Genomic DNA, 13,333 nt, shown 5'->3' with positions numbered 1-13,333 from the left:
ACATCAGGCATGCTATTTATAAGAGGCTCTGATGAAGTTCTTACCCAAGGTGATGCAGCTGCATAGACCAGCCCCATTAGGCCTGGTGTACCACATCAGATAAGGCCCTTCCTTCAGGGTTTATGATTCAGCTATACATGCTTGCCATCCCTGGAAATTGGCAAATGAGGTTTCACTTGGCAGTCTGGACTTTGCTTAATAGGATGAATGACAGAAACAAGAAGTCGTGTTTAACTTGTATGAATGCAGGGAGGAAAAGGCAGGGCTTCTTCATTTAAAGACAGTCTTGTTCTTCAGCCTTGTTGATGCACAGCATGGAGTGGTGCTGCTGGCTAATGAATGAGCTAAACTATTTAGAGATCTGCTTCTCCAAGACCAGGGACTTGAAATAGCAAAACAAAACAACAACAACAAAAATTTCAGCAAAAAAATACAGACATGTTCTGCCAATTGCAAGCCACATCAGACACAGCTTGTGCCAGATGGCTAGCAAGGATGTTACTTCAGTGCTTCTGCATACAGGTGGACAGAGGGGAGGCTAAGTATCAAAACCAAGTTGTCCGTGGTCCAAGCAAACCAGGGCACATTTACGGTAGATACAGAAGCTACAATTCCTTTGCAAAGGTTTGCAAAAATCCTTGTAGTACATGTACTGACAGCAATGCTGTAAAACCTCTCAGCAGTACGCTGAAAGTTATTTTCTCTGGTAGCCTCAAAGTAGATGAAGAAACCACGTTTTCTAACTGACATGGTTTGTGCAGTACAGCCGTCTCTGTGGGAAGGTTTTTGGGTCAGGCCTCCTCCAGGATGAGTGAACCAAGTACAGGGCGGCAGATGAAGGCCACAGTCACTGCCAGGTCTACAGGGAACATAACCAGCAGTCTGTACTTAGCAAGGAAGGATGTTCTTTTAAGTCCAAAAGGGTTTCAGTCCCAGCTGAGTTGGCCAAGTCACTTAAGCATTTTGGTTTCTGGGCTCACAAAACAGAGAGGCTGCACTTACCCACTGCAATGACACAGTTGCACTGGAACTGAGAGATGCCCGATGGCTTTACCAAGAAGCAAACACACCTCCAGGCTCAAACAGGACATCACACAGAAGATGTGGGGAAATAAAGTAATTTGATGACAAAGCTACTGGAATGTGGACTCAGACGCCACTGGAAATGTTGTTCCAGCTGGCTCAGGGTGCAACACAAGCATCTCGCTGCTGCAGTCCCCGTTCCCTTGCACATGGTGCACACACAAGGGCACAGGAGTTCATCCAGTCAGTGTGTGAAGCTCTGCATGAAGCCTCTTTAATTGGGCTTTGTGTGCATGTGTGAATATCATCCCGGTACTTACAGGGTACTTGGGGAAACATAAGAATGGCAGCACAGCAGAAACGGAAAATGTATTATCATTCAAATAATACATTTGATACCCACCATCCCCCTTTTTATTTGTGATTGTATGTGAAATTAATTTCTGAAGAGTTTAGCTAATAATTAGTGGTGACAAGATGCTGTCAGTCCCTCTAGAAAACAGGAAATGGTTGTGGCTGACAGTGGGTCACGTGAGCGCTCCACTGCTCTGAGTTAATAAATATTAATCTCTGTGTCTTTTAGGAGTATTGTGCAATATCTGTGATTTGACATGGGAAATGATCAGTACATGCCAAAACTATTCCTGTTATATAAAAAGGCAAATTTTCCTTATTTACATTCAAGATGATATTTTTCAAATTAAAATGAATACACACAGAGATTAGATCTTCTCTTACACAAATCTATGCAGGATGCTATTTAGGGTGTGCCTTTTCTCCTAACAACAAATTCTTCCAACATCAGATAAAACAGATTTATCATCATACTCCTATTTTATCTTCTAACTTTCACTCAGTGGGAAAGCATAAAAGAGACAGGTGATCTTCCAGAAAAAAAAAAATCTGCAGAAAATGGATTTAAATCAAGGCAAAAACCCACAAGATTGCTTGGGAGTTGCCAACTTTGCCAAAGATTTTGCCTTGAGCAAACTATTTTCCTTTTCTGTGCCTCAGTTTCCCAGCTGGAAAGCAGAAGGTGAAGGAAGGTATCACAGTGCTTTCCCTTCCTCTTTCTATCTTGTCTGCTCCCCCTGCAAGCTCTCTGCACAAGCCTCATTATGCTTATAGCAGATGGGGGCTCCAAACTCAGCTGGAGCCTTCAGGCATTGCTATAGTATAAATAACAGTAATGATGATAGAGTGTTAAAACAGACAGAACGTGCTCTTTGTTCTCTGAGATGGGATTCAAACTGTGGCTGGACTCTTATTTAACACTACCAGCCAGTTTATTTATGAGAGGATTTATCAGAAGTGGTCCAGTTTAATTTTCTCTAATTCACACTGCATGAAAAATGGCAACTGTCTGATTTTAATCTATAACCTGACGATAGGGCTTCCCAGAACTAACAAAAATACCACATTCGAGGTATCCAACAGCACAGGTTGATTATGCCTGCTGCCTCACACCTCTGCTCCGTCCCGTCTCTGCCTCATCTCTTCCAATAGGATCTGCGAAGGCCAGAACCACTGAAACAGCACATCAATTATTAATGGTAATTAAAAAATCTCAGGCATTCAGGATCCTTCCTGGGCATGCTGACTCACAGAAAGAGTTAATCTTCTGTTCTTACACAAGTCTTTTTATTTTTTAACCAAGTGGATCTGTGTTTGTTAAACTAGATCTGTGTTTGTTAAGCTGGCTTCTTCCTAAGGAGGAAGGAGGAGGGAGAGATGGTGAAAAAATGCTGTCATTTTCAAATGGAACAAATGCATGAAGTTAAATCCAAGTGTGCATTGACAAGCTCACAGATTATCGTGCGGTGAAAAATAATAATATAAAAAAGATGGAATCTACAAACCAAAGAAAACTGAAGAAAGATTCAAAAGCAGGGCAATCAATACCACCCTGAGATCAACAGGAAATGCTAAGAATAACTGTATATCATGTGTGGCTTCAAATTTATAACCAGGACATATAATCCCATTGTAAGAAGAGAGTCAAGTTCAAGAACTTAGCCTCTACAGTAAAGCTCTCATTTTAACTAAAGAAGCTGAGGTCGACGGCCTCTCAAATGAAACAGATAAGGCGACATAGGGTTCTTGTCAGAAACAAATGTTATGTCTCTCCCTACTGAAAAGCTTAAAGATATTATCAGCAAAAGCCTAGTTGGGCCTGAAATGGGTCCCAGAGAAGTAATATTAACCAGGCTCCTGGCAGATCATTTATTTATCTCAAGCTAAATTCAATAAAGAGAGCCATATATAAGTGAGGGAAAATAATGCAGCTGCTAGTAATTTATCATTGGATGGAAAGTCATTGTTATCCTTATCTCTCCAATGATGTTCTATTTCCAACTGGTAATGAATTATGGGGCTTGCCACATCTTTACTATGTGACAGGTCAACACTACCTCATGGGTACTGTACTGTATTTATGCAATCAATAGGGAGTTTGCACAGAAAATATTGGCAACCATTTTGTGAGTGACCTGGAGCAGTACGGATCAGACCTTATGATCGTTGCTGGTGGTCAGTGGCCATAACAGCATTTCTGTAAGCCTTTAAAACAAAGGCTTATCTGAATGCTTTAAAAGTATTTTTTCACTCTGCTCTCTGTAAAGCCGTGCATGTAAAGTGAGCCGCTGGACTGTTAATTGTAAAACATTCTGTTCACTTAAGATGGCTCAGCCACTAAAGAGATCTTTTCTGTTCTTTTGTTGCACTTATCAGAAGGATTTATGAAATCAAACTTCAGTACAGACTTCTCAAAAATTCTTTGTGGCACAGCAAAGCACAAGGAGCAGAGGTCTGGCCAGGCTGCTGCTAAGATATAAGGGCAGGCTAATGAGCAGTGCTGGGTGCCCCACAGCTCACCAATTCCCAGCAGTTTTGAGGGAGTGATGCAATTCAACACTGTGTTTGCCTTCCCCAAGTCAGCTGTGAGGGACCCTGCAAGAAGAGCAGTGGAAAACAGAGCTACCTGATGGATGGCTCCAGGAGGAACATCCCCAACGCTGGCACACCTTGCAAGGACACTGCTTCTGAAAGAGTCCCTCCCTGGCTCTGCTCTTCTCTAGTTCTCTGCATTCTGAAGTTGGTTTTCATTACACAAAATAAGATATTGTGTGATCTGAAAAGTTTGGTTTTATACTAAAAAATGAGAAACACACTTTCTGAGTTCTACATGGGTTTGAGAGGTGAGATAGTTTCCCCTTGAGCCTCCTTCCCCACTGAGAAACGAGAGATAATCCATTCGTGACCTCAAGAGATGAACAACCCAGAAAACCCCATTTGGCTACAATTTTTTTTTTAGTTAAAATTTCTAAAAATAGAAAAACACAGCTCCTCCAAAGCATGGCAGGAACGTGTTCTGAAAACCAAAGGGAATGAGCTTCACTGAAGAGAAGCAGCAGCCACGTTGATGGGAAAAGTTCTCACAACCATTAACTTAGTGATTTGAAGCCACGCAGTGGGATGTCCAGGGTAGTGGGGTCACCGAGACTGATCTCACCAACATTTCTAAAAGAGCACAACAGGACAGGATCGTCCCTGTGACACATCCAGTTGGGGCAACAAGAGGAAAAGTAAAGCTGTCGTTTCCCATTGTTATGGGAAAAGGAAATTGGGATGCACTGGCCAGCTACAGTTCACTTAAATAATGAATTAGGTCACCTAAGTGATATTAGGTAAAGTGGCTCAGATTAATTCAGATGAGAAACAAAGGTGAAGAGCTCTGGCCATTGTTATGTACCAGGCGTGCTTCCTGGTTGCAGAGATTCAGCGTGCCTGCTGGCATGCAGGCATGTGCAAATGCGCCTCTTTGGCTCTGCATGCTTAGGAAAGTCTTAGTAATGGAAAAACAAGGGTGTTGGAGGTGAAGCCTGAAGTCCTTTGGCAGAGCAGCGTGTGCAAGAGTTTGACCAGAGCCTGCTGGCTCGTGCGCTGGCCCAGCCTGTGCTGTCGGCCTGTCAGCTCTGCCAGCGCTAACACTCATTCACAAAGATTCAGAAAGTCAATGAGAGCATTTCCATATCCTGGAATAAGTAACGTCGCTTTCCCATATACCGACAGAGATATAAATTCCATATGGTTTGGCTACACAAGGAGGGGTCTTTCCCAGCTCACATTAACACATGAAAACATGATAGTTTCCTATCAAGAAACTCAAGGGGTCATCCAGCTGATGCCCTTTCTTTTAATTGCTGAGAAAGTGCAATGGATTTTTACAATTTAAACCAGTAATGTAAATAGCGAAATCTAGGTGTCATATCTCATGTAAACCGAGATAATCCAGAGAAATAAACTCCCAGAAATCAACTATTGATTTCTGAGTCTATCAGAGCCAGCAAGGAGTCTGCTACTCATCAGATACTCTTTCTCATATAGTTTTAAACACACTGTCAGAATCGTGTACAGTTTCTAGCTCCCAGGACTTTGACTTACATACCAATCACTCAATTCACTTTTTAATTTCCATTGTTTGGTGTCCTATCCTAAAAAATAAATAAATAAATAAATAAAAATTAAAGAAAAAAAACCAACAAAACCTAAAATATTGACTTAAAACTACTTAGGTTTACAGAGGTACACTCCGGTAAGAATGATGTATGTGTTTAATAATATGTTCCCTGGCTAATAAAATACTAGATTATTTTTGGACTACAGAATTTAAATGGAAGGAAGTTTAACCATTAGGAACCTGTTTACTATTACCAAGGGAATGACTAGTTGGCAGGTCAATAGCTATCAGCAGAAATAAAGAACCACAGCAGCCACCTGTGCTTACAGCTTGTCGCTGTTAGGAAAAAAATAAATGAAAGAGCAAAAACAAAGAAGTAAAGCTATGGCATAATGATTTTTTCAGGTTAGGAAAAAAACAAAGAGAAGACACTGCTCTGGGACTACTGGTTTCAGTTTAGTAGAAATGATAGCCAGCTCTTCCGTGCTGTTTAAGATAAAATAGGCAGCAAATACCTCTGTGAAACTTTTTCTCTAGATGAAGAGTTGAATCTGAAACACACTGCAATATCTCAGACAGGTTCTTTGTGGCATGGGTATTAGTTGTAAAAGGAAGTGTGCATGCAGGGAAGTTTCCCCTTACTATGTGAATAGTCCCACCATGTAGCCAGTTGGAGACTGGCCACCGAGAGTTGAAAAGGCCAGAAGACACCTGCTTCAAGAGCATCCTTCCTCTCTACCAGATGGAAATATTTGGAGCCTTGAGAAAGTTCTCACTTATTGTCATTTGAATGGGTCAGAGACAATCACATCTGCAGAAGAGCTGCACTGTGTCCCCCGGGCCAACAGACACTGGGCTGAATCATAGTTCCACTGGTGTCAATGGGACTTCTTTTGTGAAACTTGAGGATAAGGCTATCTATTGCCAGCAGTGAACATTTTGAGAGGCAGTGAAATCTTGCTCCTACCCAAGACAAACTTCAGTCCTGAAATAAAATGCAAAGGAGAGGTTTGGTTTTGGTATTTTTTTTCCTCTGATTTTTTATTTCCACATGAAGAGGATTTTTCTCTCCTTTACCAGTCAGTTGTGGTAAACACACTTTTCACTGTGTATATATACGTGTGTTTGTATGCACTGTGTTGACATTTACATTTCATTAAAAATGAATTAGCATCATTTGTTGATTCAGATATTCTGTACTATAATCATAGCCATCAACTGTATTAGAAAGTGAAAGCATGGTAATGGCAAGTACCCTACATAATATGTACAACATTGTTTACTAAAAACACAGATGATAGTACCAGTATCACCTAATGCTGAAATATTCAATATCTAGGTGATAAGATGAAACTACAGAGGAACTGATTTATTTCGTTTATTTCTTGCCAATGAAACTCAAAGAAACTTGAAGTGCTGAAATTTGGACAGTTTCAAGAAGTTGCACTTTTCAGAAAGGAACAATTCTTCACTTAGTAAAAACCAGAGTCAGAAAGCAGAGAACAGGCTTATACTTCCCAAAGTCATTATGATTGATCCAGTCAAAATGAGGCCTGTGGACGGGGTTTTTTCCAGATAATTCTCTATAATCACAAATTTTCTATGATTTTGCATGTCTGCACCTGCAGAACACTCCCGTGCTCCCACCCACCTCCTGGTGTCAGCTCCTAGAGGTCTGTTGAAGTCAAATGGCACTTGGCCAGGTTTATACCAGTTATCCCATCTACAAGTTCACAGTGGTTTAGCAGCTGTTACAGATATTAATGGCAAATCAATTGCTATTGATACAATCATTGTCCTGATCCACAAGCAAAACCTTAAATAAATGGACAAATACTAACTTAGGCTCCAGGGGATGAGGACTTTTTCAGCACACTTGTTAGTACAAGCTTCCCTTTGAACTTCGATAAGACACAGAAGAAAAAAAGAAGGAAAAGATCAAGGAAAATGGTTGCTGCTATGGACAACCTGCATTTCACCATCCCAGGTTCTTAACTTTGACTGTCCAATGCTGCCCATTTTTGGTGCCTTGCTCCCTGTTTGCATAGATGAAAGATGACCGCAATGCCAGCTTGCTCTCATGGCTCAGAGCCAGCAAATGGCCAAGGAGCCCTTCATTATGTGAGCCAAAGAACACTTCTACAATAGTCTAAATTAATAGGCAAGGCAAAGTGTCGTGTTACCTGAAGCTTGCCACTTGCCAAAATGCTATTGCTAATGAGTAAGCAAAGGCTGAGAGCGCTGCTCTGCAGCATGGTGCCATGTGCTCCTGTACTGAGCAAACAAGTGCACGGCAAGGCATGAAATCTGCATCCTGGGGCCTCATTTCTCAACAAAGAAATGAGAGCAATGGCTTCAGCAAACTTTCAGAAGAATAAGCTCACAAGCTTTGACCACTGCAGTCCCAGGGAACTGCACAGATCTAACTAACAGAGGTTGACTGCAGCACAACCAATGTAGCTCCAAGATGCCTTTTCAGCTTGCACAATCTACATCTTTATTGTTAACTTCTAGTTTTGTGTTGGCTTGCTAAACAGCATTAATATCTTTCAACCTCACCATTTCCCAGGTTGAGGCCTCCAAGAATGAAAAGAAATACTTCAAGTGCCAAAAAGCTACGTCATTGCATAGCATATAGGAACTTCATTGCAAATACTTAGAAGAAAAAAAAAAAATCCTGCAGTGTGCATTGTTTTAATGCACAATTTCTTAAATTCTGAAAACATTTGTGTGCTGATTTGTAAACAAAACATCTCAACATTTGCAGTCCTTAGTTCTGCCTGAGGTAATATGGGAACTGTGGAGAGAGACATTAGATTTTGCTTCCTCTTCCCATAGGGCTCAGGTTCTGTAAGCCAGGTAGTTGATCCATAGAAACAAGCCACAGTCAGTAGTAAACTATCCAGGACAAACTCCTAATCACAGGAGTCTTTAAATCAAGGTCAAACATAGTGCTAAACTATGTGCTCTAGCTCTACCACAATGCTGGGATCACCAACTGAAATCCTCTGGAATCAGCCAAGATGATTAAAATGATTCCCGCTGGCATAAAAATCTGTAATATAGGTGAAACAGAAACTAGGGGTGAAATTTGTCCAAATGCAAAGCCCTGTGATAAAACTTTGAACAGAATTCCAGCCAAAGTGCTTAGAAAGTTCTGGCCCACCCTGCATCCAGTGAAATTTTTAGGGAAAACCCCCTGAACTACAGATGGAGCAGAACTGCTATATCAAGTCTGATTAAGGTTTTGTTTTGCATATGTGAGAGGAAATAAAAAGCACTGCCTTCTGCCCCAGGGTCGCTGCTGGAAGAGAAAGACCAGCTGGGACCTCTGGTGGAATGCAGAGGAAGCTTAACCTTTATCTGCCTGCTCTCCTTGGTATTTGGTGGAGGAGCACTTAAAACATGCATCTCCAAGGGAAAAAAAACCTCGAAGGAGGCTCTTTTGACCTAGCAGCAGGTTTCAGAAGGGCTGCAGCCAGCAGTGGAACTGCTGCATGTCCTCTGGGCTCCACCAGGCCCTGGTGAGTAAGGCAAAGGCGCCAGCGTAGGACGCGCACGTCAGATGTGGGATGTGAGAAACTGGTCTGGGAGCCCAGCAACTTCTCTGCTTCAGTAATGTCTATTGTAGAATAAGATTTATCGAGGGAAATGCTGACTCCACAACACACTAACAGAAATAGTTTGTTGAAGGGCAAAACACATGCAACTGTGGTTTGGGAAGCACATGGTTTTAGCAATCCTCATTTGGCCAAATCATATTTTTGGCTCCCAGAATGGGCAGGTGTCCTCTGCTGCTTCTTCACCAGTACACAGCACCAGGCAAGTGGGCAGAAAGCAGCCACAAACTGCACAGGGGTGTTAGCAAACACACAGATTCCCCCACAAAGGGATTATACCGCTCTTCCCTGTAGTCTGGAATGCACATTATGTTACCAAACAAAGGAAATTATGCAAAGATAGCCCCAGAGGCAGAATAACCATGATCCGCTCATACTTGTGAATACTGGGCAAATATTTACTAGCCACAACTAATTACCTGTCTCTGCTCATTTTGTTAAATGATCAAAGTAATCCATCCACTCACTGCGTGTGAATGTGACTATTTCTACGAAATCACATCCATTTAGTAGTGCTGCAGGCCCAGATCCTGCAGTGTATATCACTATTCACATACAACTGATCTTATTGAGGGAATTGCTTCTAATCACTTAGTAAACACCAGGACTGCAGGATGCAGCCTGACTCCTGCAATATTAAGGTGAGAAGGATGTATAGCAGAGCAAGGGTAGGATTAATTGTTCTTAGGTTTCTTCTCTTGCTCATCAGCCCACCTGACACACATGAAATATTTGTGAAATCAATTTCAGAATGACCAGACAAAGCACAGGAAGTACCACAGTCAGTTCATCAGCTGGCTCTTCCAGGAACACTTCAGGAATTAGGATGGGAGCACATTACTCCCTTTCCCACCGGAGAACTGCAGTGCATACAACAGTAACCCTTGTTCTCAGAGATGCTACCTTGCACACTGCCTCACTCACTCGATGAAATGAACATCGTTTGCCCCCTTTCAGCAGCTGCTGCGCAGACCATTCTAAAAGCTTAAACTTTCTTTTTCTCCCAGTTTCCTCAGCGCAGTGCAGTATTTTGTGTCAGCACTCACTCATGCTGAGGTCCTTCCAAATAAGTTCTCTTGAATCCATTACTCTCATACAATGGCATTTACCCCTTCAGAGCGTGTCAAGTCAGTTCACCTCCTGCACAGTGCAGCAAGAACTGGAGACCTCATTTCTGAGTTTGGCTGTCTGCAATGAGAACTGTGCTCTCAGCTCACCTGGAGCAACAAGGACATCAACAAGGCCTGATTCTTGCGCCACTCCTCAGGTACTTTTCTCCTGCCCAAAACAGGTTTTGGAGGCAGACATTCCCATCAAAGGCTGTCCAGTCTGTGTTTGCTTCGAGTATGCAGCACTTTCAAAGCCCATGGTTTCCCTCTCCTAAGGAGAGCTCCACATACGCTCTCCTGGCACAAAAAACAGGACAGCTTTGCAATAAAGGTACAGAACAGGGTTCACTGCGATTTTTTGATAAAGTGCATACAAAAGGAACTCTACTTATTTATTTATGAAGTTTCCCTTTATTTCAGGAATTGTTTGTTGCTCTATTTGATCACAGTACTTTGCAAGCTCCTAATACTTTAGCATAATGTTCTTGCCTTCATTTGTAATCACTCTTTATTCGGTGTGGAAGATGGATTTTTCCAATTTTGTGCTATTATATACCTTAGCGTGGAAAGGATTAGATGGGTTTTTCTTTTTCCTTTTAGTCCTTATTTAACTGCTTGTGCGCTTCAGGGATTTATATCCCAGTAGGTCTAATTCCAGGATTATAGGTATCTAGATATCCAGTAAATCATTTAGCAGCATATAGGCTTAAGGCAACTCCAAATAACCCCTCCAGCTAGCTCTCCAAGTTAACTACAAGTACTAGATTTGCATGAGAGTTATAAAGTAATGTAGAATCACCAATTTAGAGTCTGAATCCACTTCCTCCGAAGTCACTCATAAAATTTATACCCACTTCAGTGCAAATATGGCAAGGCCTTCAAGTCCTGTTGTTTTAGAAGCTTTCCTTCCTCCTAGTCAAATACTAATCAAAGTCTCCTCCTCCTCAGATTTAGGGTTCAGCTCTCATTCCCATAATGTTATATGTTTATTTAGATAAATACTGTCAGGTTGAGTTGACCTGAAATTTAGATTTATTAAAAATTAAATAAAATGAGTAACAGAAAGTGTTCTGTACTTGTTTTTCTAAATTCCAGTGAAAGCAGCTTCTTGGTTTGGACTTCAGTTTTCCTTGGCATCATCTACAGCCTGAACATTGCTGCACTGTGCTCATACGTGAAAACAAATAGAGGACAGACAAAAGTGAAATTAAGTTCCAGGTTTTTTTTCTTGTTTCAGCTTAGTGAAAAGTAAACATGTGGTGCTAAACATCAAAAGCTAATTTGGTTTCCGAGGATCTATTATTCAGAATAAGCAGAAGGAAGACTCACAGAAAAGATGAGGAAATCAGTGCTTTTAACTGTGTCTTTTAACTTGCTCGTATCCCTTTAAACATGGCAAAGGGAGTGAGAAAGACTGCCCTGGCAGAGTGCTAAGCAAAACTATGATCTGTGCCAGTTCTCACCAGGCGTGCCTGCAGATTTGTCATTCTGTGTTTTGGGTTAGGTATTGTTCCACTGGCAACTACACCAGAAACTCTGGAGAGGTACAGGTGTTTCAAGGTCAGCTTTCTGGTTTGGTTTGAGACGTGTGAGGATGTTAAGTACATGACTAAAGATACTTGCAGCATTGGCTGATGCTCGTTGACATGTGAGAGAAGGTGCACTGTACCTGACCATCTTCTTGCAGCACAGATCATGGAACAAGAGGCTGCTAAGAAGAGAAACAACAGCATGGCCCTCACCACACAAGAGGAAAGACCCTGGTTCTCTAGCAGGCCCTGGGGGAAGCCAGGACTGCATCTGGGGCGCGGTAAGGTGATAAACCAGAGCACCCCTCCCACCCCTAGGGTAAGTGCTTGTTTCAGCTCTCTTTATATTGGGTGTGTCAGAGGTGTGGGCCTAGAGGAACTGCCATAGCCAGAATTAATACGTGTTCTTCTGCAACACAGAAATGAAAAGTCCTTTCTAGACAGAGGCTTTTCACCTCCATGAGTGTCAACACAGAGTTCATTTGAGGTGAATTCTGTGGTGAGGAGAAAGGTAAGGTTAGGTGAGAAGCCTTCCCATCAAAGCAAACTTGACGGAAGGCCAGGACTGCAGGGCTGGATTAGGACTGGGCACATCCCTCCACACAGGGCTGTGAGTAAGCTGCATCAGCTCAAGCAGCCATGGAGCTGTGGGAGCGCACCTTGCATTTGCAGTTCCGTTCCTCACAGAGGATAGGAAGGGGAGATTACTAATATTAGTAGTTCGCTAATTTTTGGTGCACCAACTACCCTAGAATCAGAGAATCATTAAGGTTGGAAAAGACCACTAAGATTATCTAATTCAACCACAGAAGCCATCACCATCACGCCCATTAAGCCATCCTGTGCCCTGGCTCAGGGTGAGCAGTCACAGCTCCGCCTCCAGCAATGTAATCATGCAGGCAGAACTGGTCATTATTACATGATCCTGGTAGCCAGCAAAGGGGACAATGGAGAGTTCAGTACATTTTTCTGTCTCCCATGCAAGAGAGAAATGAAGTTATCGCGTAACCTTCCTTTTCTGACCACTCAAGCTTCTTGCAAATCATTCCCGACCTGTGGCGATAGCATGTTCAGTTCAATCCTTTTAAACTGGCTTGAGAGAGCTGATCTAGAAATGAACAAACACTGAATATGGAGAAATAATGCACTCCCTTGGTGCCACATCATCCTGGTCTATCACCCATAACATTCCATGTTCGTGTTGGCCTTGTCAACAGATCTGCCTCAAAGGCTGTGCAGGATCAGCAGGCTGCAGATTCAGAAACAGGCAACATCTAAATTCACCGCCAATTCAGTCACATCTCTGCCTGAATATGATAGATAAGGATTTCAGGAAGGGATGTCAAAGATAAAAAGAAAGCTACCCTTTGCTCTTGTTTAATTTCCCTTCCAATTTCCTAAAAGGTCTGTTGCAGGAATGACTGTCACCAGAAAGATACAGGGCCCAATTTACAGCCATAGTACAGAAGTGCAATAAGCAGTTGCAGTCTATAATTTTCAAGTAACACCACATTTATGAAAACTGCAACAATCCCTTTTTGCTGTGATTTGTGGACTCGGATGCCAGAAAAGCCAATTCCTCTCTTGTAGCAG

Source organism: Lagopus muta, chromosome 12 (assembly GCF_023343835.1).
Source record: "Lagopus muta isolate bLagMut1 chromosome 12, bLagMut1 primary, whole genome shotgun sequence".
NCBI classification, from domain to species: Eukaryota; Metazoa; Chordata; class Aves; order Galliformes; family Phasianidae; genus Lagopus; species Lagopus muta.
The sequence above is the reverse complement of the archived record's forward strand: the minus strand, read 5'-3'. Positions refer to the sequence as shown.